The sequence below is a fragment of the Cnephaeus nilssonii genome, assembly GCF_951640355.1.
Source record: "Cnephaeus nilssonii genome assembly, chromosome: 21".
Lineage (NCBI taxonomy): Eukaryota > Metazoa > Chordata > Mammalia > Chiroptera > Vespertilionidae > Cnephaeus > Cnephaeus nilssonii.
The window spans coordinates 9,663,258-9,689,189 of record NC_137092.1 but is presented as its reverse complement, the minus strand read 5'-3'; the positions used below and the strand labels follow the sequence as shown (position 1 = coordinate 9,689,189).

The following is a 25,932-nucleotide window of genomic DNA, read 5'->3' as shown; positions in this document are numbered from 1 at the left end:
GACCGGAATTGAACCCAGGACCCTTCAGTCCACAGACAGATATTCTGTCCACTGAGCCAAACTGACTAGGGCCCTCCTTTTCCTTTTTAAGGCTGCCTTTCTTACCATAAGTCGCCTCCCACTGGTAATCAAAGTTGGGTTTTGTAGAATGGTACTGGGATTTTCCCCTGGGTGTTGTCCACCGCCTCTAAAAACATCAAGAAAACAAGTCTGGGGAAATACTGACAATTTTCTTTCTGCGGCTGGGAATGAGCAACTGATACCCCTTATCACCTTTTCTACCCACAACAGAGGTCCTGGGACCAGCTGGCCAGCCAGGTCCTCTAGCAACATCCTCCTTTACCCAGTGGGGGGCCACTCCTGTAGTCAGTGGAGACCCACACCCTCTCGTTTCCCATCGCTGGTGGTTCCCCATGACGCTATGGCAGCCGCACCGTCTCCCAAAAGGTCTGCATCTCAGCCTTGGCAGCGGAGAAGGAGCCCTTCTAAGTTCCCAAGTGTCTTCACGTATTCCCCACCCCTCTGCTCCACAGGTAGCCGCTGGTTTTGGCAGCTGCCCCTTCTGTACCCTTAGAATCATCTACCCTTTTATCAGTCCATAAGTTTTTATATTAAATTCTCCCTGTCGAAATCACTGGTCTGGTTTCTGTCTCTTCCCTGGATCCTGACTGATACAAGACCTAAATAAATGCAGGAATACACAACAGTCATGGATTAGAAGCCTCGATATTGCAGGGAAGTCATCCTTCCTAAACTACGGCATCGGTGTAAGAATCAGGTCTCTTCTAAGTGCTCCTTTTGAGGGTATTGGATAATATAAAATGTCCAACAATACTTGATTGTCTCTGCAGTGCATTTCTGGAACTCACATGGAAAATCCCAAACCTGATCTTCCCCGTGGGATCTGTGTTATAATTGGATGCTGCATTCTTGACCAAAAACTAGGTATCAAATAATCACAGATACTAAATATGTCAGAGGGCAAAAATTCAAACTTTTAACTTAGTAGTTCTCAACCCTGGAGCATGAGAATTATCAAAGGAGATTTAAAAAACTCACGTCAATGCCTGGGCCCCACTAGGGGCCAGTTAAAGTCAAATCTCTCTAGATGAGCTCAGGTAGTTATTTGTTGTTGTGGTTGGTTGGTTGGTTGGTTGGTTTATCAAGAGCCATGGCTAAAAAAAAGAAAGAGTTGTCATTTGACACATCCAAACATTAAAAGAGCCACTTGAAAGTAAATCACAGAGGCTTCCGGTCAAGATGGTGGGGTAGGTAAATGCAGTACTCCCACAACCACATCCTCCCACAATCACATCAAAATTACAACTAAACTACAGAACAACCATCATTCAGAACCACCTGAAATATGGTGAAAAACTTCCCTAACCCAGTGAAGGAAGCACAGAGAGTCCCAGACAAGATAAACTCAAAGAGGCCCACACCAAAACACATCATAATTAAAATGCCAAAGAATCTTAAAAGCAGCAAGAGAAAAGCAGTTGGTTATCTACAAAGGAGCTCCCATAAGGCTGTCAGCTGATTTTGCAACAAAAACTTTGCAGGCTAGCAGAAATAGACAAGAAATATTCAAGTGATAAAAAGTAAGCACTTAACAACCAAGGTTACTCTACCCAACAAAGCTATCCTTTAGAATTGAAGGACATATAAAGAGCTTCCCAGACAAGAAAAAGATACAGGAACTCATCACCACCAAACCAGTATTACATGAAGTGTTAAAGGGCATTTTGTAAGAAGAAGAAAAAAGATAAAAATATGAATGATAAAATGGCAATAAATACATATCTATGAACAATTGAATCTAAAAAACAAAATAAATGAACAACCAGAACAAAAACAGATTTACAGATACAGAGAACATTTTCATGGTTGACAGATGGGAGGGGGGTTAAGGGGATGGGTAAAAAAGGTGAAGGGTAAAAAAGGTGAAGGGATTAAGAAGTAAAAATTGGTAGTTACAGAATAGTCATGGGGATGTAAAGTACAGCATAGGGAATATAGTCAATAATATTGTGATAACTATGTATGGTATCTGATGGGTACTAGAATTATCAGGATGATCACTTAGTAAGTTATATAATGTCTAATCACTGGGGTATACACCTGAAACTAATATAATATTATATGTTAACTGTAATTGAAAAACAAAAAATTATTTAAAGTAAAAAAAAAAAAAGTAAATCCCAAGATTTATTGATTCTCCAAATGGAAAGTTAGAGATCCCACATTGATGAATGAATCATCGCACGTGGTAATAAGATGTTGCATAGTGCCCTCAAGGTACAAGGTCCTAAGGCTGATGGTTAGTGAGTTAATGAGTATTTAGAACGACTCCATGACAAGTGGAATAACTCTGTATTGGGAATTTGGCAGGAAATCTTTGGAAAAGAATAGACACAGTCCCTATTCTTAAGAAATGTTCAAGGAGAGAAGAGTCCTATGATCCTGAAGTTAGGCGTCCAGTAATCCAGCAAATAATAGCATTGGTAATCTGAAATGACCTCACAGATCGAGCAGGTTATTTAGCAATTGTGATAATCCGGAGATACATTTCAAGAGTCTTCCTTTCTCTGGCTGAAGGCTGGAGAGAGCTGAGCCAGGGGAGGGGAGCCACGGCTCACTCTCTGGGTCTCCGCGGGGGGCAGTCAGTGCAGACACGGAGGCAGTCCTGAGAGCCAGCCCCCAAGAGGTTCTGAGAAGGGACCAGCCCTGTGCCTTTCTCCCCGGGTTTATGTAAGGGAGGTCGGTTCCTCTTTCAGACTCGGATTCTTTGGTATAAATGATGTGACTTGAGGCAGGACCCTTTATGATGCCTTGGTATATATCCACTTTAAAATGAGAAAAAAAAAGTGTCTGTTTCCTACCTACCTCAAAAGATACCTTAAAGACAAATTAAATTCTATTGAAAAGATATATGAGCATTTTTATATTTTTTTCTGATTATAAGAGTGACATTTAGTGAAGAGAAGTTGGAAATTACAGAGAAATAGATGCATAATATAAGGAAGAAAATAAAACTCATCCATAATCACACTCATAACCCTACAATCATCACTTTAAATATCACCAAACACAAAGAATGTTTTCTATCTGTGGTTTTGTGTCTTGGCTTTTTAATATAAGGTTAATGAGCATATCCATATCTCAAAATATCCTTTAAAATACGATTTAATGGCTGCAAACTATTCCATTGTAGGGCAATACCATGATTTGTTTATTCATGGTAAGATATGAATATTTTTAAAACATAAGGGAAAGTTTGTAATCCAAGAAGTTTGGGTTACTATTATTTATAATGGTCCATTTGGAGCTTTTAAAAAAAATACAGATAACAGTTGGAAACAATCTCAGAAGCACAGAAAGTGAGGTTTAAAAAACAATCAAGAGCAATTTTATCTTTAAAGGTCAATTCGTTTACTGGGGACACAGAGAACATGCAATAATTGCGTATAACTACATTTCCATTGATTTCTGAGTGGTAATTTTATCTTTAACACCCCCTACTGGTTTGCCTCATAGTTTTAGTGTTATTATGAAAAAAAAAAAAAAGAATTATGCTTTCATTAGACATCTGCAACCTTTCCAGTCTTATCTTCTTCATCCCTCAAAAAAATAAAGTGAGAGGAGTAGAGGCAAAGAAAAAAACCAGAACAACTGATTATTACTTTATATAAATCCTGCCCTCCAATCCTACCGACCGGTGAACAGAGGCTGGAGAAGCCCAAGAGGATGAGGAGGAGATATCCTCAAGCTTTCTTTGAGAACTTTGTAACCAGTTGCATTACTCATTCATTTCGAGACCATTTCCACAGGCTCTCTCTCTCAGATTACTATTTATCAGAAAGATAAACTCAGGCATGTGTGGATTCACTGAGGCCAGGGGGTGAAGTCAGGTCCGGAACAATGTGTGTTTATTCTGTTTATTGCTTAATTCCGGGCAGATCAATTCAAAGTGCTCATTGAGAAGCCACTTAACTGAGCAGTGTTTGCCCCATCAAAGCATTTTATAGCCTCTTCCATCCAGTAGCTCCATCTCTGGCCACAAAGGTCAGCTGATGCCCATGTGTGATATGAGAAAACAAGGAGCTATTATTCCATTTCTGATAGGTCTAGGCTCCCTCCATCCATTCAAAGGACATGCATTGAGGATCCACCCTGTGCATGGGTCCCACATGGGCACGTGAACAAGAGAGACAGACCAGGTCCCTGTTCCTATGCAACTTATAGCTTAGTGGGAAAGATGAACAATAACAAAGCAAGAAGATTCCAATTTGTTTCAATTAGACTTTTAAATGTGCAATGTTTGCATTTGATTTGCATTTGATTACGGATAGCTCCAGGTAGTATTCGGGATTCTTGTCAAATTATCTCTTTGCAGAAGAAGAGTATCTCACCAGCTACAGCAACTTCCTCCTGTACCAACCAAGATCAGATTCTCAGAGTACGTGTTTCATGGGCTCCGTTAGGATGTCCAGGGCCAGGGGTGGTCTTCAGGGGATGGGAATCTCTCCTCTCACCCACAACTTAAAAACAACAACAACAACAACAACAACAACAAACCCTGATGAAAACAGTTGGTATCTGGAGACAGCAATAAAAAGATGGAAATAATGGTAGAAAAAGAGGACAATGGAGCCTGGCCGGCGTGGCTCAGTGGCTGAGTGTTGACCTATGAACCAGGAGGTCATGGTTCGATTCCCGGTCAGGGCACATGCCCAGGTTGTGGGCTCAAGCCCCAGGGAGGGGCGTGCAGGAGGCAGCCGATCAATGATTCTCTCTCATCATTGATGTTACTATCTCTACCTTTCCCTCTCCCTTCCTCTCTGAAATCAATGAAAACAAACAAACAAACAAGCAATGGATATGCACAGGCATTTCACAGAACAGGAATCCTCAGTGACTAATCATATGAGGAGATGGAATTTCAATCTGACCAGCAATCAGAGACGAGCCCAGTGAGGCACCACCGAGAATGTACTTCCCCTCATCACCCGGGCAACACCCTAAATCTGACGATACCAATGGCTGGCGAGAACGAGTTCACACAGAACATTTGCATCCCTGGTGTGGAAAGGCTAACGCCAGCAGCTCTTCAGGGAACAGCCTGGCAGTTTTTATTGCAGTTATGTGTGCATGGTTCTATGACTCAGCAATCCGTCTCCTGGGTACAGACCTCAGAGAAACTGTCCGTAAGGAGAAAGGACACTTCTCTCTATGCGCGGTTTCTCTGAGCAGCATAAAGAACAGTGTGAGTCCAGGAAATTTCCATGGATGTTCAGGGAGTGTTTGGGAGGCAGCCTGAGGGTCCAGGCGGAAGTGCACGGAAGGTACACTTGGCCTGCGCATTTGCTGGAACAGCATGCAGCCTGAGGGAGCACGCGCTGCCTCCCAGGAGCATCGTGTGGGAAGACGGAAGTAAGAAACAAAATAAGATGCACAGCACAACAGTATTTATGTAACTTAAAAACATAGACATATGAACACTTTAATGTAAATGCACATTTACCTAAACAACTAGTTGAACTGAAGGGAGGGAAGGGGGCTTGGGGATGGAGAGTGAACAGGAGAAAATAAAACAAAGGCAGGCCCCGTGCAAACCAAGAAAGATGTGCTGTGAACCGAGGAGAACGAGTGATCCCATTCTGCTTTGGGACTGGGAGAAGGTCAGAGTGGTTTGGGAAGGCCCGAGGACTCTTCAAGGAAGAGGTGGGATGTGAAAGGGTGATGGGTAAAACAATTCGTGCTCAACGTGGCAGTAAGTCACTTCCAGCATTTCCAGAAAAATTCCCACTGAGAGTGAAATTAGAAAGACTCTAAATGTTAACAGGATACCCTACATGTGAAATGTTTGCATTTCAATGACATTGCATATGCTTTCTCTTCTCATCAATCTCACTTTTAAAACATAAATTCATTACAACTGGCCATTACCATGCAGCCAAGTTTAATGGCAGTGCTTGCTTTTAACAACTTTTTAAAGACATGTTCCCGTATTGATTGTGAACAATAATAAAAAAAAACAACCAGAGTTTTGTAGGTCTTTTATATTAGTTTTATTTTTGAGGTGTGTTTTTCTTTAAAAAACAAATTTCATGTTTGGATTGCTTATGGAAAAGTAAGAGTTCATTTTGATTCTGAAAAGACAAAAAACAACAACAACCATAACGCCTAAAATAACCTCACTTCTTGAATATCCTTGCGTCAGAAATGGTGTTGCCAGGTAGGTAAAGGAAGATGACAGATTTAAATAAAGGATTATTTTCACAGATGACAGTATTGGGTCTACACTGACAAGATAAAATTCAACAGGGATAAATGTTCGCTCCAGCATTTAAGCTCAATAAAAATCAATGGCCCAAATAGAAAAAGGGAGAAACCCAGTCCACAGTAATCAATGAGAACAGGATCTGGGATATTTGGTTGACCACAGGCTTAATTTGAGGCTATGGCATAATGTGTCTGCTGAAAAAGTCAGCCCAACTTTTTGCCTGCATTTGTAGAAGTGCAGGGTATGGGCCACAGGCAACCAGGTTTCTTACACGCCATGCTGATCAGATGTGATCTAGGTGATCATGCCCCATGCTGACTATCAAAATAGTTTTTAAAATAGTTTTGTCTGTTGTCAAGATGACACATGTTGAAAAAATATATACAAATGACCAATAAAAGCATATGAGAAAATACTTAATACTATTAGTCATTAGAAAATGCAAATCAAAGCCATGGTGAAATACTACTTCACACTTACTAGAATAGCTATAATAAAAAAGATGGATGACAATACATGTTATTGATAATGTAGAGAAATTGAAGCCTTCATCGATTGTTGATAAAAATGTAAAATGGTGCAGCTACTTCGGAAAAACATTTTGATAGTTTCTTAAAAAGTCAAATAGCAGTGGCCAGTGTGGTTCAGTTGGCTGGGTGTTTTCCCATGCACTGAAAGGTTGCTAGTTCGATTCCCGGTCAGGGCACACATCATGCCCAGCTTGTGGGCTTGATTCTTGATGGGGGGTGTGCAGGAGGCAGATGATTGATGTTTCTCACATTGATGTTTCTCTCTCTCTCCCTCTCCCTTCCTCTATATCTAAAAATCAATAAGAAAAAAAAGTCTAACATGACTCAGCACTTTCATTCCCAGGTGTCTATCCAAGAGAAATAAAAATATATGTTAGCACAAAAACCATGTTTACAGATACACATAGCAATATTATTTGCAATATTAAAAACAAACAAACAGAAACATCTCATTCTCTGTCAACTGATGAATGGATTTTTTAAAAAAAGGTAACTATGTGAGGTGGTGGATGTGTTAATTAATCTGATTGTGGTGATCATTTCACAAAGTATGCATATGTCAAATCATCTTGTATACTTTATACGTGTACTATTTTTTTGTCAATTATACCTCAGTAAAGCTGAAAATGAATTTAAAAAACTTATGAATGAATACATAGTATAGCATTATCCATACAATGAAATACTATTTGGAATAAGAAAGACCGAAGTACCAGTATACACTACAACACAGATGAACCTCAAAAACATGTTCGGTGAAAGAAGCCAGACACAAAATACTGCATATTATGTAATTTCATTTATACAAAAAGTCCAAAATAGGAGAATATAAAGACAGAAAGTAGGTTAGTGTTTGCCTAGGGACGGAGGTGGGAGTGGGAGTGACGGTTAATGGGCTCCAGCTTCCTCTTTAGGGTGATGGGAATTAGATGGTGGTACAGTTCTATCAATACACAAAAATGCATCAAAATACACACTTGAAATGAGTGAACTTAAGAATGTTGCCCTGGCTGGTTTGGCTCCGTGGATAGAGCGTCGGCCTGCGGACTGAAGGGTCCCGGGTTCAATTCCGGTCAAGGGCACATGCCCCGGTTGCAGGCTCGATCCCCAGTAGGGGGCTTGCAGGGGGCAGCCGATCAATGATCCTCTCTCATCATTGATGTTTCCATCTCTCTCTCTCCCTCTCACTTCCTCTCTGAAACCAATAAAAATATATTTTAAAAAAAAGGAATACCAACCCGTCCTCTCCAGATGCACCTGGTCCTGGCTCTGGCTGCACAGCCCTGCAGCCAAAGAAGCCATCTCATCTGAGGAAGGTGTGGCCAGGATGGTTCCAGCCTCACCCAGGACTCTAGGACCTCAGTCTCACTGGGGAATTCTGGGAAGTCTGTGTAACACGTGCCTCAGAGTTATCCCAACTGAAGGACGAAGACGCTGGGTTATGGATCTACCAACTTCCTGTCCCTGACTGGTTCAGGGCTGCTTCCAGGGCATTGACTCTCTCACGTCTATTCCTGAGGCCAGAACAAGGCAGGGAGTTGCATGTGCTCATGGAAGCTGCCTTCAGGGGGAGAGTGGATGTCCGGGGCCAGGATCTGCCACAGCACCCCAGACTCTAGCTGTCGTCCCCGTGTCCAATTGGGCATCGGACCCATAAAGGCAACGAGGCATTAGATTTCTCCATCCGTATCCACTTGCGGGGAAATGGGACCCTGGTGGGGAGTCAGGCAGCCCTGGTCTCTGCCTGTCACCCTCCAAAGGCATCTCAAACTTAACCTGCCCGACGCTAGACTCACTGCCTCCTCCTCCAAGCCTCCTCTTTCTCTGTTTGCTGTCTATGTAGATGGTGACTTCAGCCCCCAACCCAGAAATCTCCCTTGACTTTCTCTAACCCCAATATCCAGTCCACCCCATGCTTGCCAGAGCTATCTCCCACCTCTCCGGACTCTTATCAATCTGCTGTGTTTTCAAAGTGCATTATTTCGCCCTAACCGGTTTAGCTCAGTGGATAGAGTGTCGCCCTGCGGACTGAAAGGTCCCAGGTTCGATTCCGGCCAAGGGCATGTACCTTGGTTGCGGGCACATCCCCGGTGGGAGGTGTGCAGGAGGCGGCTGATCGGTGTTTCTCTCCCATCGATGTTTCTAACTCTCTATCCCTCTCCCTTCCTCTCTGTAAAAAATCAATAAAATATATTTAAAAACAACCATCACAACAAAAAAACAAAGTGCATTGTTTCTTTAAGTGAGAGGCAACTGCTCAAGCAAGGGGCCTAGATGACTTTCTTGGTGGCTGCCAAGCTGGGTGCCGTGGTTCGGTGATTGCGGCCATCGCCTTTGTTTTCCTCCCCAGCCAGGCGGGAAGCTGCCCGAGTCCAGGCCACACCTCCCATTTCCCCAGCCTCAGGGCCCTGAGCCCAGGGCTGGGCACCAACACCTCCGTAAGGCTGGCCCGCTGGCAGCAGGGCCGTCGTGTCCATGAGGCTCGCTCGGCGCCGTGGCCTGGACCCGCGATCCCTTCAGGGTCCACGGAATGTTTCCATGTCTTTGAACATCAGAAAAGAATAAACACAGAACAACACAAATCATAAACGCACCTATTAGCGAATCCCGCCTGGATTACATTTGTCTTCATACCAGCTTAGTTGTCAAAGGTAACTGCTAATGTTTTTTCTTTCCTGTTATGGACAAAGGGGCCCTTGGGAGCGACGGGCAGCCCTGGCTCCCGGTCAGCATCACCTGCGGGCTGTGAAGTCAGAGACGCCTGGGCTTGGCCGCGGCTGCACGACCACTGCCCCCTCGGCGGCGTTGGGGCTTGAAGGAAGAGCTCAGAGAATGTCTATCCTGCCTTGTCCGACCCCCCTTGGAGACTCTAGGACAAAAATAGCCCCAAGGCCTTCTGGGCTGGCTGAATTGAAGATAAGTTTAAATTTAAGAGCCTCTTAACTCCAAACATGGGAGATAAGATGGAAAAAGAAGTCCAGACAGTCTACTTCAGTTCTATTCCAGTTAAACTTTTATTTCAGGGAACTATTTAAAGGACCTGCCATATGGGAAACACAAAACTCTTAAAAAAAAAAAAAGCAAGAAAGAAAGAAAGAAAAAGACGAAAAACCTTTACGGAGATGACGAAGAGCCTGAAACGAGGCCTTCTCCTTCCCACAGCATTGGGCAACCTGTGAGTGCCTGGGTATGGGCCGGGCCGGGCGGGCAGCTCTGCTCTGCCTGCCCCAGGGCCATCTGCGCAACAAATTTATTTCCTGGACTCCCTGCAAGATGCCAGCTGCAAGCATTTGCTCAGAAAATCAGGTTAAAATGAACAAAGGCGGCCTCGAAGGGAGATGTCGCAGAGGGCACTGCAGGCCAAGGGGGGTGTGTAATGCGTGGCGGGTAAGGATGGAACGGAGCAGGTTGGGGAGGCAGAACGTTGTTGCTAGGCAACCGGCCCTGGTGCCTTTGTAAATGTGGCTCTATTTTGTTTGAAGCTGCAGCTGGCAGCCATCACCTTCTTTTATCTTTCTCCTCCTCCTATCTGTGCCCAGAACACAGACCCAGCGAGAGCTCTCAGAGAGATCCTGGGAGGAGTGGGGCGGTGGAGGGGGTCGGGGGGGGGGGGGCAGAGAGAGAGAATCTGGTTGGGGCTCTAGAAAAATCATGCAGTCTGAAAAGGCAAAGGATTTGACAAGACGGCCTCGAGCTGGTGAAATCTGGATGTTTACCGTTACTAACCGAGATCTGAGGCAGGTTTATGTAATCTCTCTGACTTCCAGGTTCCTTGGTTGTAAAACTAAGGACCTAACCCTTTCGCAGGAATGTTGGGAAGATGAGAGGAAATGTGAGAGAGGACCTGCTCCAGTGCCTGGAGCATAGTAGGTGTTCAGTGACGGGCGGCAGGGTGGAGAGAGGGTGGGCACAGGCTGCCTGCGTCCTCGGCCCAGCTCTGCCCCTCAGGAGCGGTGCGCTTCTCAACCTCCCTAGTGCTGCTGCTTTGCTTCCATCTGTGGGATGGGGGATCATAATAATGCTTATCCTACGGGGTTGTCACGAGGATTCAATGCATTAATAATGCAAAGTGTTTAGAATAGTGCCGGGCACATAGTAAGCGCTCAGTATGCGTCAGCAATGATTTATAACCGCGGATACAGCACGTCCGAGCGCGTCTGCGAGCAGGTGCCTGAGGAGCCGCTTTGCATGAGCTCATTTTAAAGGGCTTTTGATTTTAACTGGCGAGGACAGAGGGAGGCTGTGCCTTGGGTACCTCGAGCAGTATACTGTTGATTAAGCAAGGACTTTAGGAGAGGCCAGACGCTGAGGAACTGTGTGACCTTGGGCGAGTTTCTTAAGCTCTGGTCGCTGTAAGAGACTATTTTGAAAAAAAAAAAAGAATAAATAAGGAGACCTACCCTACCAAGTGCTAATTAAATGAGGTAAGTTGTCTGGTGCTTCGCATACGAATGCCTGGCCCAGAGTAAGCAGCCAAAACCCAGCGGCTAATGTCATTTCTAGAAACACAAGGAAGAAAGGAGGCAGCCTGGGGCCTGTGTTCACTCCAGCGGAGCCCCATTAGGGAAGGGGCTACAGAAGGAGGCTGAAGACGAGGTTTGTTTCTGTTTTCCTTGGACTCTGTCCTTGGGGTGCGAGATGAAGGAGCGAAGGCACCAGCAAAGCTGCTTGGGCCTTTAGGTGACCAAGAGTGACCTTGCTTTTTGGGTGTGGATCACCCCGCCCGGCCCCTCTGGGAGGGTTGAGATGCAGGGCTTCAGAAGGCAGACGCCGGAGTTCTCACAGTGAGAGGGCGTGCGGAAATGGGGTGAAGCTCCCCAAGAGGAAGGCCTCAGTGAGGATGAATGAGAAGGAGACGGTACATGGTGATGGGGTCTCCATAAGCAGGTGGGGACTAGACTGCCGAGTGCTTTTATGACGCCACTAGTAGGACCCCATGTGGTGCAGCCTGAGGACATCGGGTGGCGTGAGCTTAGTAAATGCTCTAAGAGGTAAGAGGAAGAAACCTCATTGACAGCTAGGGCTATTTTGCACAATTTCAGGAAGAAACGTGGACTTTATGAAGTAATGGACTAAAAGGAGTGGAGAAGAAACAATCATCTGTTTCTACAGAGGGGGGAGCCCACGGTAAGGCCCACCTGGAGAGGACCCACACATTGTGGAGTGATCAGTAGAGGCAAGTTTATGGAACACGTTGACTCCTTAGCTCCTCAGTTTGAGCTTTTTTCTAGAGACAATGGAATGCATTGAATATTGTTGAGCAGGAGGATGACGAGAAAGAAGTCGTGGTTTAAAGAAGTATGGGGAAAGGTATATCTGGCAGGAGAAAATCTGCGTTTGAATCTTGACTCATCATTGCCTTGTAACAATGAATAAGCCATTGACTTTCTTGAGATATACGTTGAGGATAATAGTATATTCTTCCGGGGTGGTGTTAGGATCAAATATGTGATGTGATCTAGTACCAAAAGCAAAAATAAACAAGTGGGACTACATCAAACTAAAAAGCTTCGGCACAGCAACGGAAACAATCAACAAAATGAAAAAGCAATCTACTGAATGGGAGAAAATATTTGCTAATCATAATCTGATAAGGGGTTAACCTACAAAATATATCAAGAACTCATACAACTCAATAGCAAAAACAAGCAAAAAAACAACTTGCTTAAAAAATGGACAGAAGATCTGAATAGACGTTTTTCCAAAGACATACATATGGCCAACAGATAAGGAAAAGATGTTCAACATCACTAATCATCAGGGAAATGCAAATGAAAACCACTGTGAGATATCACCTTACACCTGCTGGAATGACTATTATCAAAAAGGCTAGAAATAACAAGTGTTGGCGAGGATGTAGAGAAAATGGAATCCTTGTACACTGTTGATGCGATTATAATTGGTGCAGCCACTATGAAAAACAATATAGAGCTTCTTCAAAAGATTGAAAAATAGCCCACAGATCAAAAAATAGTGGCTCAGTGGTTAAGCTTCAATTTATGAACCAGGAGGTCACAGTTTGATTCCTGGTCAGGGCACATGCCCAGTTTGGGGGCTTGGTTCCCAGTGTGGGGCATGCAGGAGGCAGCCGATCAGTGATTCTCTCTCATCATTGACATTTCTCTCTCTCTCTCCATCTTCCTTCCTCTCTGAAATCAATAAAAATATATTTAAAAAAATAGATCTACCCTTTGATTCAGCAATCCCACTTCTGGGTATTTTGTTCTGGGAAAACAAAAACACAAATTCGAAAAGATATATGCACTCCTACGTTCATTGCAACATTATTTATAATAACCAAGATATGGAAGCAACCTAAGTGTCCATCGATAGATGAATGGATAAAGAAAATGTGAAACACACACACACACACACACACACACACACACACACACACACTGGAATATCATTCAACCATAAATAGAATGAAATCTTGCCATCTGTGACAACATGGATGCGCACCGAGGGCATTATGCTAAGAGAAATAAGTCAGACAGACAAAGACAAATGCCGTATGATCTCACTTGTCTGTGGAATGTACAAAGGAAAACAAACCAACCCCAAACCAAGCTCATAGATACAGATAACAGATTGGTGGTTGCCAGAGGGGGGCGTGGAGGGTGGGTGAAATAGGCAAAGGAGTCAAAAGCTACAAAGTTGTAGAATTTATGGGGATGTAATGTACAGCGTGGTGACGATGGCTCATAGCCCTGGATTGCATATTTGAAAGCTGCTAAGAGAGTAGATCTTCTTAAAAAATGTGTGGCATGAAGCGCTCTATGGACTGTGCTCTTCTGGGCCTACCCTCTTTTCTCTCTCTGTCTTGGCTCAGCCTCTGAGATGCATCTTTCTCTGGACTTCGCTGTCCCCTTGGACACTGGCACAAGTTAGGCAACTTTAGCTGCAAAAACCAGCTACTCTCTGAGCTCTCTTGAATAATCTTTAACTGCCTTGAACAATAAGGAAATTAACTGGCTCACCATAAGGAGCAGTCTAGAGGGAGGACTGGCTTCATCGCCATGCTGGGTTCGAGATGGCTGCAGCTGCTCCCGGAACCACATCTAGAGAAAGAGAGAAAGAGTTACTTCCAGTAACCCTCCTGGAAAAGGAAGACTTCTCAGAACCTCTCCCAAAACTCTCTTTGCACCTCATTTCCCCAGTGTGGTCACATGCCTATTCTAGCCAATCATCAGCAAGATGGGTGAACTTACCCTTCAGATCAGTGGTTCTCAACTGGGGTGATTTTGCTCCCTCTCCCTCTCCTCAGACCAAAGACACTTGGCAATATCTAGAGACACATTTGATTGTCACCGTGGGGGACAGGGAAAGCATATGCCACTGGCACACATTTGGTAGCGGCCAGGGATGCTTCTAAACACCCTACAATGATAGGACCCCTGCGCCCCCCCAAAATTATCCAGGCCAAACTGTCAACAGTGCTCAAGTTGAGCGACCCTGTTTTAGACCGACCAGCCCCTCACTGGGAGCTAGGAGTACAGCCAATCAGATCATGAAGGCATGAGAGAGAAGGGGAAATGGATTTTGATGGATCAACCAACCAGGTAGGCTGCAACGTCGCTCAATCAGAGCACTTACTTCATTGTTTATCGATTCCGTGTTAGTTTTCTATTGTTGTATAATAAACTGTCACAAACTTAGTGTTGTAAACAACACCGACATGTTGCCTCATAGTTTCTGTGGGTTACAAGTCTGGGCATGGTGTGGCTCAATGCTGTGCTCAGGGCCTCACTGGGCTGAAATCAAGGTGTTGGCAAGGGCTGCCCTTCTGAGGCTCAGGTGCCTCTTCCAAGCTCATTCTGTGGTTGAATTCAAGTCCTTGTGGTTGTAGGACTGAGGTTCTTGCTGGCTTGTCAGTTGGGGGCAACTCTCAGCTCCCAGAGGCCAGCAGTATTCCTTACCATGTGGTCCCCTCTATTGTCCAGCTAACAATGGTGCATAAAGTCCTTCTCATGCTTTGAACCTCTGACTTATTCTTCTGCCACCAGTGAAAACTCTACTTTTGAAGTGCCCATGTGATCAGGCCAGGCCCATCCAGATAATTTCTCTTCTTAAGGTTTACTAACCTGGAACCCGGAACCTTAATTACATTGACCAAATCTCTTCACAACAGTGCCTATATTGCCTATATTGGTGTTTGAATGAATCACTGGGATAAGAGGTATCTGTGTGTTCCTGGCTTTTAGCAGAGTACCTGGAAAATATTTTTTTCTCAATAAATATCGTTTGAACACATAAAAAAGAATGAAATCAATGTATTTCCTTAAAAAAAAATTAGAATTACCAGACTGGTCACTCAGGGAAGTGTTATAAACCGAGAACGGTATAACCTTGGTGTTAGGAGGTACATACGGTCACAGAGGACTCTGTCAATCATTCCAGGAATGCACATTTTCACAGATGAGATCCGCATTTCATCAGATCAAGATTCCCAGCTCTGTGGCCTTGACAATGCAGACTAATTTTTTGCATTGCCTTCTTGGCAGAGCTGGCAAGCTGCTGACTCATATTAAATTTGTAGTTCCCTTCAAGCCTTCCTGCAGCAGCTGGTCTTGTGCCAGGTCTCTCCCATTTTGTACTTGGGCAGGGTTTTATGCTGCTTCTTCCTGCCCATTGTCAGGCCATGGGCTCTGTCCTATCATTTCAGCCTGTGGGAGACCTTGGGGAATTCAGATTTTATTATCCAACTTCTTGGCTCGCTTGTCTAAGTCGATAGCACTTGCAAATATAATCAGCACATTTTCTTTGTTCAAATAGTTTATGGTAAATGAGGCAAGGCCAAACTCAAAATCCTGAGGCCTGGTACTGCTTTCAAGTTGACAACAATGATTTAGTCAGCAGTCTTTGCATTAGGATTGCTCAACTTAGGATGAATCAACTCTTACTTTCCTTTCTCTATCTTATCTACAAGCATATTATGAAAAGACTTAAATGCTTGGCAGAACCTGCGCTATACAGAATAACACCATCCAATTTTACTCCTAGGAGTAAATATGCATCTTTTGCAGTCAGGGGTATGCACATGTCAAGAAATTCTCTTCTAAATGCTCAGCTATGCCATGCCTTGGAGTACTTCATGTTGTTCTTGGGCATAGCCATAGGGGTCCTTTAACCCGCAGGTTTCATTGATTGCCATCTAATATGTTCTCAGTAGCAGATGATTCTAGTAGCCTTTGCTGCTGATCTTCAAGCTGGCAAGCTTTCCACTTCCTCGTCTCTGCGGCTGATGGGAATTCCCACTTGAGAACAGAGGCGACTGTCTTGGCTTGTAAGGATTAAAGACTGGGCTGCAAGGTAGGAGCGGATGACATGACCCCTTGTTGAACGGATTCTCATTGAGGTGCCTGGTTATTCCCCATGTTTTCCTTCTGGATCAATTCTTTCTTTCTTTCTTTTTTTTTAGATATATTTTATTGATTTTTTTACAGAGAGGAAGGGAGAGGGATAGAGAGCTAGAAACATCGATGAGAGAGAAACATCGATCAGCTGCCTCTTGCGCACCTCCTACTGGGGTTGTGCCCGAAACCAAGGTACATGCCCTTGACCGGAATCGAAACTGACCTTTCAGTCCACAGGCCAATGCTCTATCCACTGAGCCAAACCAGTTAGGGCTGGATCATTTCTTTACATTCCCACTTTCACCCAATTCTCCTTAATCATCACACTTTAGGGAAATCAAAATTCCTTTGTTCACAGGAAAAGGCTGGGGCTTCTTGAAAATTAGAGTTTTCTACTAGTGCATGGCCTTTTCTTTGGTGAAGGAATGGATGTTCCAGGGCCCCTAAATGGACCAATGAGGCTGTAGGGATAGAGCTGCACTTGACACGTTCTTAGAAGGTCTATGAACTTCGGGAGAAGAGAAAGCGAGCAGCTGTGGTAACCAATCTTCAAGACAGCCCTCAATGGTGTCGTCGGTCTGTGTGACCTTCGACTATAACAGGAGGATAGTACGTCCCTTCTGAGATGACGCTGAAGAGTCATCCCAGCTTCCACCGTGGTCGCCCTGGCTCCTCCTTGGAGGGGAAGCCAGCTGCCACGCTGTGAGCAGCCCTGGAAGAGTCCTGTGTGAGGAGGAACGGAGGCCTCTCGCCCCAGCCGGCGAGGAGCCCAGCTCTGCCGCCAGCAGCTGTGTGAGGTGCTTGCGAGCGGACCCTCCAGGCCTGGTCAGACCTTCAGAGACGGCAGCCCCGGCCGACAACTTGACTGACCCTCCAGAAAGACCCTGACGGAAGCGCCCAGCCAAGACACCCCCGGCCGCCTGGCTCTCAGGGACGAGACGAGATAATGATTTTGGTTGTTTTACAAATTGATGCTTCTCTCTCTCTCTCAAATAAACTAATCAATGAAAACATGAAAAAAATTAATTTTGGTTGTTCTGAGCTGGTAAATGCAGAGGTAATTGGTGTTGCAACAATAGAAAACTTACACACCAGGAGGGCGATTTTTTCATCGGTGGGCCGCGAGGATTTTCCCAACATGAAGTACCTGCCTGTTCAGTCAGGACACAGGCCACCTTTCCTTTAGATTGTCATATAACAACATGACAACGGCCACCACAACAATAGCCATCCGGTGGGAATGATCAAAATTACATCTATTATTATTATTTTTTTGTTAGAGCGGCAAACTGTCCTGCCTTGTGCCGCAGAATTTTAGTAATTTGTTTGTGTACCAGCAGATGAAAAAGGTTGAAAATCGCTGCACTGGGAGATACTAAATGAGATAATAGACCTTTCTTAAGGAAAATGAACAAAACGCCACATTCCCAGAAACAGTGAGAGGCTAGCCAGTGAATTTCTAAATGAGAACACCGGAGGATACTGCTATCAAACTTGCCTAAGTAGGTCTTTTTCCATTTTTAGAAAAGTGTCAAGAGTAATATTTGTTCTTGCCCTGGCCAGTGTGGCTCCGCTGGCTGAGCATCATCCTGGGCCCCAGAAGGTCACCGGTTCCATCCCAGTCAGGGCACTTGCCAGGGTGTCCGGTTCAATCTCCGGTCGGGGTATGTCCAGGAGGCAACCTATCCAGGTCCCTCTCTCCCTCTCCCCTTCTCTCTCCAAAATCCATAAAACTTATTTAAAAACACACACGTGTTCTTTGTTAACACACACACACAGCTAGTAAAAAAGTGCAAGTACCTTTTCTATCTATCTTATCTTACTCCTCAGAAATAACTGCTGATATCAGCTTGGTTTTTATCTTTCTGGCTCCTTGTCCAGTCAATTATCCAATTATCATTTCTCTCTCTCTCTCTCTCTCTCTCTCTCTCTCTCTCTCTCTCTCTCTCACAATTATAAAACCCGGATTGTGGGTGTATATGTACACTATTTAACAAATGTCTTTGTCATTTAACAATATATCACAGCTTATTCCCATGCCAGTAGACCTGGCTCCAATATAACTGTTCTAAAATGGTCATTTTTTCCACAGTGTGATATTCCAGACTTTATTTTTTATGTATACTTTAAATGTAAGTTCATCTATCGTCATTTATCATGCTTTATTAATTATTATATTCAGTTGCCATTACACCTAAGACCACAGTAAACACCCCTGAGCACATTACAAATATTTCAGTGGGTTAAATTTCCAAGAGTGGAACTGAGGGTTAAGAGGCAGGCAGATTTCAATTTTTGATAGATGCTACCTAATTGCCTTTCACAACCGTTGGGGTTCCCCCCCCCCACCCCACCGCCCACTTGCTGAGTGTTAATTGCACCAGAACGAGAGGGAGCTCTCTTCATCCAAACCTCATGCTCATTTTTAAATTCTGGGGCTGCCCCCAAACCCAGCCCGGGGGACACAGAGGACACGCGGGAAAGTCACGGCTGGTCAGTGGCACTCTGAGCTCTGGTGTCCTCCCCAGTCCACCTGCCACCACTTCCTAGTCAGAGCCCTGCAGCCGTCCCTGCTCAGGCCCCGTTCAGTGGGAGGGACAGGGTGGACCGCACTCGCTCCATTTCATCGGGATCTGGACCCCCCTCCCCCCCTTGACATGTGGGAGCCCTCCCGCTCTCCTCGGGGTGCCGCCCTCGCGGGGCTGGCTGAGCTGTGGGCCCAGCTGCCTTTGTCTTGCTGCCCTGCCCGGGGAACAGCCCCAGCCAGCCGGTCCATCCTGCGGCAGGACACTCCCAACGAGCCACACACCCGCTCCCTGCGTTCCGGGACTTCCATGGGAAGAGACGCAGAGAGGTCACGGCCAGCCTAGAAACCCAGAGAGGACGCTTCCTGCGGCGTTTTATAAGCCACGGAAGGACCTGTTGCGAATGAGTGAACCTTCCCATGCAGCGAGACCCGGGAGGCATGGCAGGAGACCTTAACATCGGCGCATGTGACCTACGCAGCCATTGCCGCTCTCGCAGAACCTGGGTTCGCTCACCGAAGAACTGAGGGGAGTCTTTAGACGGCGTGGCTACGGGAACAGTGGGAACTTGTCCCCTGGCTCCCCGCCTCCCCCGAAAGCGTGTGTGCCCTCCTTGGGGCCTCTTTCTTACACGAGGTTCCTTACGGTCAGGTGGGAAAGTCCTAAGTCACCGCGTGTGTTCAGAGTCCACCTATTGTATTGAAGCATCCGTCTTATATAAAACCTGCTGTTTGAAATGTTAACCCTGCTATTGGGCTTCTGGAAATGCTGGCTTGCTTAAATAATAAGGAAAATGAGACTACTCCCACTTCAGAGAGGCCAGTAAACCTTCCCCAGACGAAGTTACCAGTGCTGGCACCAGGCCAGGCCTTTGGTTGAGGTCTCAAAGCCCCAGCACATAGGGGGCTCTTCAAGAACTCGCAAAGGGGGCCGGAAACACCCCATATTTGGGAGACAAAGAAGGTAAAAACATATAAATAGGGAAAGTTCCTCCATGTTGGAACCCAGAATTGGAGAGACATTTTCCTCTGGGCCCGCGCATAATAATAATAATAATAATAATAATAATAATAATAATAAATGTAACTCCATCACTCTAAGCATTGCCTGGTTCTTCTCCGGTTATCTGTAACAGTATTGCCAGGGGCATGCTCATCTTCCCTCTCTATTCGGAGACATGCTGGCGCTTCACATGTCTCATATGAAGCTTTTTCCCTTTTTTTTAAAAAAATATATTTCATTGATTTTTTACAGAGAGGAAGAGAGAGGGATAGAGAGTTAGAAACATCGATGAGAGAGAAACATCGATCAGCTGCCTCTTGCACACCCCCTACTGGGGATGTGCCCGCAACCAAGGTACATGCCCTTGACCGGAATCGAACCAGGGACCTTTCAGTCCGCAGGCCGACGCTCTATCCACTGAGCCAAACCGGTTTCGGCAGCTTTTTCCTTTTTTGCTTCATAGCGCAGCTCCGGGCTGGGGCCTGGGTGACAGAGGGGAAGGGATGAAGAAGCACAGATTGGCAATGACAAAACAGTCACGAACCAGAGCCTGGGGAGGGAGATAGAGTCAGTGGTATTGCCATGACTATGTGTGGTACCAGGGGGGCACTGGAAATATTGGGGGGACACTTTGTAAAGTCTCCGACTGTCTAACCACTATGCTGTGCGCCTGAAACCAAGACAAAGTAACATCGAAAGTTAAAAAATAAACGAATCAATAGTGGCAACACCAACAAAGAAAAATATCCGCGGCTCCGTTCCCTACGCTGAGCGCTCCGCTGTGTGGCCAGCTTCCTGTTCTTTGTCCGTTGGCTTGTGACTGGCTTCTGGCAAAATATAGGGTGCAGAACCCCTTTTCGTAGAGAAGCTAACTTCTGAACAGAAGGCAGAGGACTCCCTGCGCCAGGACCCCTCCTCTGGGCTCCCGGAGGCAGGCCGCTCGGTTTCCCATCCGGTGATCACGGAGGCCCGTGCTCATGAGCAGGAAGATGCACCGGAGTCATCTGAGGATCTCGCTAAAGGACGGATGCCGGTTTCCTTGGCCTGGGATGGGATCCTGCATGTCTCATGCCCTCACCGGGGGTACGGATGCTGCTGGGCCTGCTGACGGCACTTTTACAGCAAAGTGGCAGCCGCCCGAGCATCTGTCACCGCAGTTTCCCCCAAAAAGCAGCCATGGAATGTCGGGCCGTTGAAGGACCGTCACTAAGGTTTCCTGGGCCTGGCGTCAGGCGGGGCTCCCTGGCGCGCAGACGCAGACGGAGACTGATGACGGGGGATGCAGCAGGTCCTCGAATACTGTTTCCTTATAACGTCGATGAGATGCCATAGGGTCTTAGCCTCTGCTTAGAGCAACTGACCTTCGGTAAAACAGGTTTCATTACACGTAGTTTCGCTGCAGTTCTGAGAACCTGTCGATGAGGGTACGTGAGGACTCCCTGTCTGAAGAGGTGCCCTTGAGAGTCCCACCTGTGCCAGAGCAGAGGCAGGAACTGGGCAGGGCTGGAGGCGGTCCAGCAGGGCCCTTAGCCCCCTGGGGCTGGGAGGCGGGGCTGCTGCTTTAGCTTGTCAAGCCTGCAGGTGGGCAGCTTGCGTTCCTAAGACCCTTTAGGCCAGCGGTCACCAACCGGTGGTCCGTGAGGTCCAAAAGGTTGGCGGACACTGCTAGGTCACATTTTTCCACATTGGAAAGGGTCCCATTTAACATTTCCACAGAGATTCCTGCTAACTCGAGGGTTTTGATGGCTATAGGAAGATCTCATCTGAGGCAGAGGGAGGGACATGAGGCCTAAAAAGCAAAGGACTGCCCGGCAGGTGTGGCTCAGTGGTTGAGCTTCGACCTATGAACCAGGAGGTCATGGTTTGATTCCTGGTCAGGGCACATGCCCAGGATGCAGGCTCGATCCCCAGTACGGGGCGTGCAGGAGGCAGGCGATTAATGATTCTCTCTCATCATTGATATCTCTCTTTCCCTCTCCCTTCCTCTCTGAAATCAATATAAATAAATGAATAAAAAGCAAAGGACTCCCTCTCCTGAGAAAAGGAAGGGCTAGAGGTGTTTGTAGGAGGGACTGAGAGAGAGATTAGGGCGGCAAAAGTCCACGGGCTGTTTAATGATTTCATCCTGTGCCCCTCTGATTGTGTAATGTGAACTTTAACCTCTGCTAAATATAGTTTGTACCCCGAGGACCTTCACACTCTAGTAAAAATAGCTGCACCCTGGCATGGCTCCGGTGCTTGGTGACCGCAGGGAACAGGGCTGGGGGGTCTGGGCGAATGAAGGGAGAAGGGAGGACCCCGAATCCAGGGTCCCCTCCTGCCTGTGGGAGCAACCATCCTGCCCATTTGAATATTCTAGACGTCAACGGCAGAGAGCTGCCAACCCCAGTGGTGGACGGCCGGTGGGCTGGCAGCTCCTTGAACGAGGGGCTACACCAAAGACCAGCGCCACCTCCCCGTCTCTCCTCCCTGATCTGGGCTGTGATGTCCGGGCCGAAGCCTCCTGCCTGCGGGAGACTCTGCAGCGGGAACACTGGGAATCCCAGCCCCTGGATGTGGGCTGGCAAAGACCCCGAGCCCAGGGAGCTGGCCCAGGGCCGGGCAGGAGCTCTGCGCAAAGGCAGGCGTACGAATAAAAGGCCCCACGCCCCACGACGGAGCAGAGGCCGCCCCCTCAGCTGGAGGAGACCCTATTGTGTCACCGCTGGACACAGGCTGATGCCACTCAGTGGCAGGGGCAGGGTTGCCGGCCGAGGATCAGGTGTACCCGAATGGAGAGCTCTGATTCCCCCGCCCCATTTCCTTCAGCTTGTGAAGTGCAAGCGGAATCAAGAACAATCGAGCCTGGGGTACGACGTTGGCCTCTGTGGCCAGGGCGGCTCCAGGAACCAAAGGCGTCGATGGTTGCTACCCACTCATTGGAGCTCCATGCACGGCCTCCAGAGTTTCCCGCAGGCTGTGCGCTCAGGTCAGGGGTGGGAATGAAAAGGGCCTCTGATGTCCCGAAGGGCCATGCTGAATGCCCTGCTCTCTCACGGAGGCCTCTCAGGAGGGCTGGGTTGGCAGGAAATCAGTGCGTGCAGCAGAAGGCGTGTGTGACACAGAAGAGTGAAGTCTCTGGCCCGGTCAGTCTCCTCCCATCTCCATGCTGTTCCCATGAAAAGGTTCTCCTGAACCTTAACTTCCACGGGCAGAAAACCTGTCCAATGGCAGGTACACGGAAGCTGCCCGGCCCGAACGAAGTCCAGCAGATCACCGAGTGGGTAGATCCACATCCTGCAGATCAGCCATTGACTGACATGGGCATTTTTTCCAGAAAAGAAGGAGAGAGCAGAAGGTAACAGAGAATTCAGATACACCGAGCCTGTACTGAGGACCTTCGCAGTGTCCGGCCCCTCTCTTATCCTCGCTTCCGTTCTCTCTCCCTGGATGATGTCAGGGCACTTCTTTAAAGGAAAGAAGAGTGGACTTTACTGAGAAACAACTCTATGCTCTACATACTAATTTAATGCTTACAGCCACCCAACAGCATAGGTTTTTTCTTTAAAAAAAAGTTTTTGTTGATTTCAGAGAGGGAGAGAGGGATAGAAACATCAGTGATGAGAGAATCACTGATTGGCTGCCTCCTGCACGCCCCACACTGGGGATCGAGCCTGCAACCCTGGCGTGTGCCCCGACCAGGAATCGAACCATAACTCCTGGTTCCTAGCTCGACACTCAATCACTGAGCCACACGGGCCCGGCTTTCTTTTCCTTTAATATACGAGGGACACGCAGGAAGAATAGTTCTGCGTGTCGGGGTTGGGATTTTCAGCCCAGCGCTGTCTGACACCCAGACCTTGCTCTCCAGTGGTTCTCAACCCCATCTGCTTACTGAAACCCCCGAGGAGGCATGGAAAATGCCAGTGTCTGGGTCCCACCCCCAGTCAAATCACAACCTCTGGAGGTGGGGCCCAACATTGGTACTTCAAAAAAATATCCGATTCCAGCGCCTCTGGGGTCAGAACCACGGAGCCACCTCCCCAGACGCCTCCTCTCCTCCCCTCCCCCGGCCCAGTGCTGGCCTTTCTCCCACTCTCTTTGGCTTTTCAGAAATACCCCAATCCCACCAGCGTGTCCACGAGGCCCAACAAAAGAAGGTGGCGTACAAGAATGGTTCTTTTAGTCGCCGATGTGGCCCGGCGTAACCGACGCCGGCTTCCTTATCAGCTGCATATAAACGTGCCGGATGAATGCCATGCAGATTGCACGGCGAGCAGCGCAGCGGCGCTGAGGGATGTTGACTGACTGCCTTGCTCTCGGGACACGAGGCGGCGGGGAGAGAATGGTGTCGGGCTCGATCACATCTGGCACCCCATTGGCTACCCCGCGGATCATGGCCCTGCTACTTTCTGGAAACCTTGTGACCGCCTCTGTAAGATGGCCGTGTCATTTAAGCAGCGACTGTACCTTACACGTGTTCTTATCTCCTCGCAAAAATTACGAAACCACAAAAGGCCGTTTCCCTGAATAAAAATCGAGGCCAAGTTCCCGCTCTGTCTCTCCCCCACCCTTTTAAGAACAAGCGGAGTCCACTTAGAGCCTAATGAGTGCGCTCCGATGTTAATTATAGGTTTCCTCCGTGACATTGTGACCCTGCCTCTGAATTATGCAGGAGCAGCACCTGAAGTGGGCTGTTGGCATGAGATGCTCAGAAATAAGGTAACCTTTCTCTCCTCCACCCCAGATCAGAACGCCCCGGTTAGCTTTCGGTGCCCGTATTACGGACACATTCATCCTGAGATGACCAATTCAGTCCATTGGGGTAGCCCTGGAATTGGGGTGTTATTCACAGCTGCTGGCAGCCCAGTGAGGCTCTTACGGGATCGGGGCCTGTACAGATGAAATGCCAGGAGCCCCGCCCACAGCCCCGTGCTGGGTGGGAGCTGCCGGGTTGTCTCGGCTTCATACCGGGGTCTCCCGGGGGCACCGGGCAGCAGCAGGCGCAGGACGGACCGGATGCAGTGTGCGGGGCTCTGCTGGAAAGGGGGCTCTGCTCATGGAGCCTGATCGTGCAGGAATCCAAGAATCCAGCCCAGGAGCCGACACTTAGCCATATTCGTGGAGACACCCTGGGGGTCCCGGGTGACCTGACGAAGGCCTCCGAGGGGCAGGGGCGCCCAGGAGGGAAGGGAACCGGAGAGAACCGACTCCCGATGCCACCGGACAGCTGGGCCTTCACGCAGTGTGCTCCTGTGCGTTTTCTTTGGGAAAAGGTCCCTCAGCAAACAAATCAACAAGCAGAACCATCGCTCCGGCGCCGCCGAAGCGAATTCTTACCTCATCCCACCAGCAGGACTCCATGGGCGCCTGACCCGGGAGAACAGCGTTCCGCCTGCGGCAGGGGGTCCCTCCCTGTAAAGATGCATCAACTGTGAAACACCGCGGGGGAGAAGCCTTTCTCACTCCTGCTGGGCTGGGCCTTGATGGGAGATGCGGGCCAGGCCCACCTGGGGGACCCCAAAGGGAACTGCAGAAATGACCGTGGGGCTGAGGGAGCTCCCACCGAGCCCCCACCTCTTGGGACCCAGCCCCTTAGGCTCTCCCTCCCGGGGGCACTGCCTGGGGAGATGTTCTCTTCAGAGCACAGCTCCGAGCCTTAGCATTCCCAGGCGCCATCACAGACGGGAACACAGTGTTCCGGGAGGCTCCCAGGTGCAGCCTGTGGGAGAGTACGTTCCAGCCCCAGGTACTTCAGAGCCGGCACACGGGCTCCTGGGGCACAGGTGTTACCGGGTGTCCTCCGAGGAGGCCTTTTGCCCCGACACGGCTGTTTCAACAGCTTGATGGGTTCAGAATTGCTTCTCCCCGCCCGCCCCCTCCCGCTGTACTCGGGACAGGTCTACGGAGATGCGGGTCCCACCAGCACAGGTGTTTCCCTTCCTTCTGATGGAACCTTTCTCAGCCTGTGACCGTCCCACCAGAGCCCCATCCCTTCCGAGCAGCCACACCCAGGCCCGCGCTCTGTGACATCAGGACAGGGGTCCCGTTTTTCCAAGCGCCGGGCCACAGGTTTTCTTCTTAGAAAACACCTTTGAGGATAACGAAGGCCGGTTCATTATCCGGGGAGGACCAGGCCCCGGGCAGGTGCCTGATTGTCTGCATAATGTATTCCCTAAGACCGTGGTCGGCAAACTGCGGCTCGCGAGCCACAGGCGGCTCTTTGGCCCCTGGAGTGTCTCTTCCACAAAATA

The 25,932-nt window shown here is 47.8% G+C and overlaps 1 protein-coding gene across 12 annotated transcripts in view; it reads right to left on the bottom strand.

Moving 5' to 3' along the window:
* Window positions 1-1,077: 1,077 nt before the first annotated feature.
* MAB21L3 (mab-21 like 3) overlaps window positions 1,078-25,932 on the bottom strand; it is a 166,130-nt gene continuing 141,275 nt past the window's right edge. For 7 of the 12 annotated variants that reach the window (XR_013812933.1, XR_013812934.1, XR_013812936.1 and 4 more), the window contains 3 exons: window positions 25,019-25,093; window positions 13,797-13,877; window positions 1,079-1,175 (listed from right to left, as the gene is read on the bottom strand). The gene's annotated coding sequence lies outside the window, so the exon portion shown is untranslated. Of the gene's footprint in view, window positions 1,176-13,796; window positions 13,878-25,018; window positions 25,094-25,932 lie in introns of all 12 variants that reach the window. The other 5 variants (XR_013812935.1, XR_013812940.1, XR_013812943.1 and 2 more) reach the window with 3 other exon arrangements.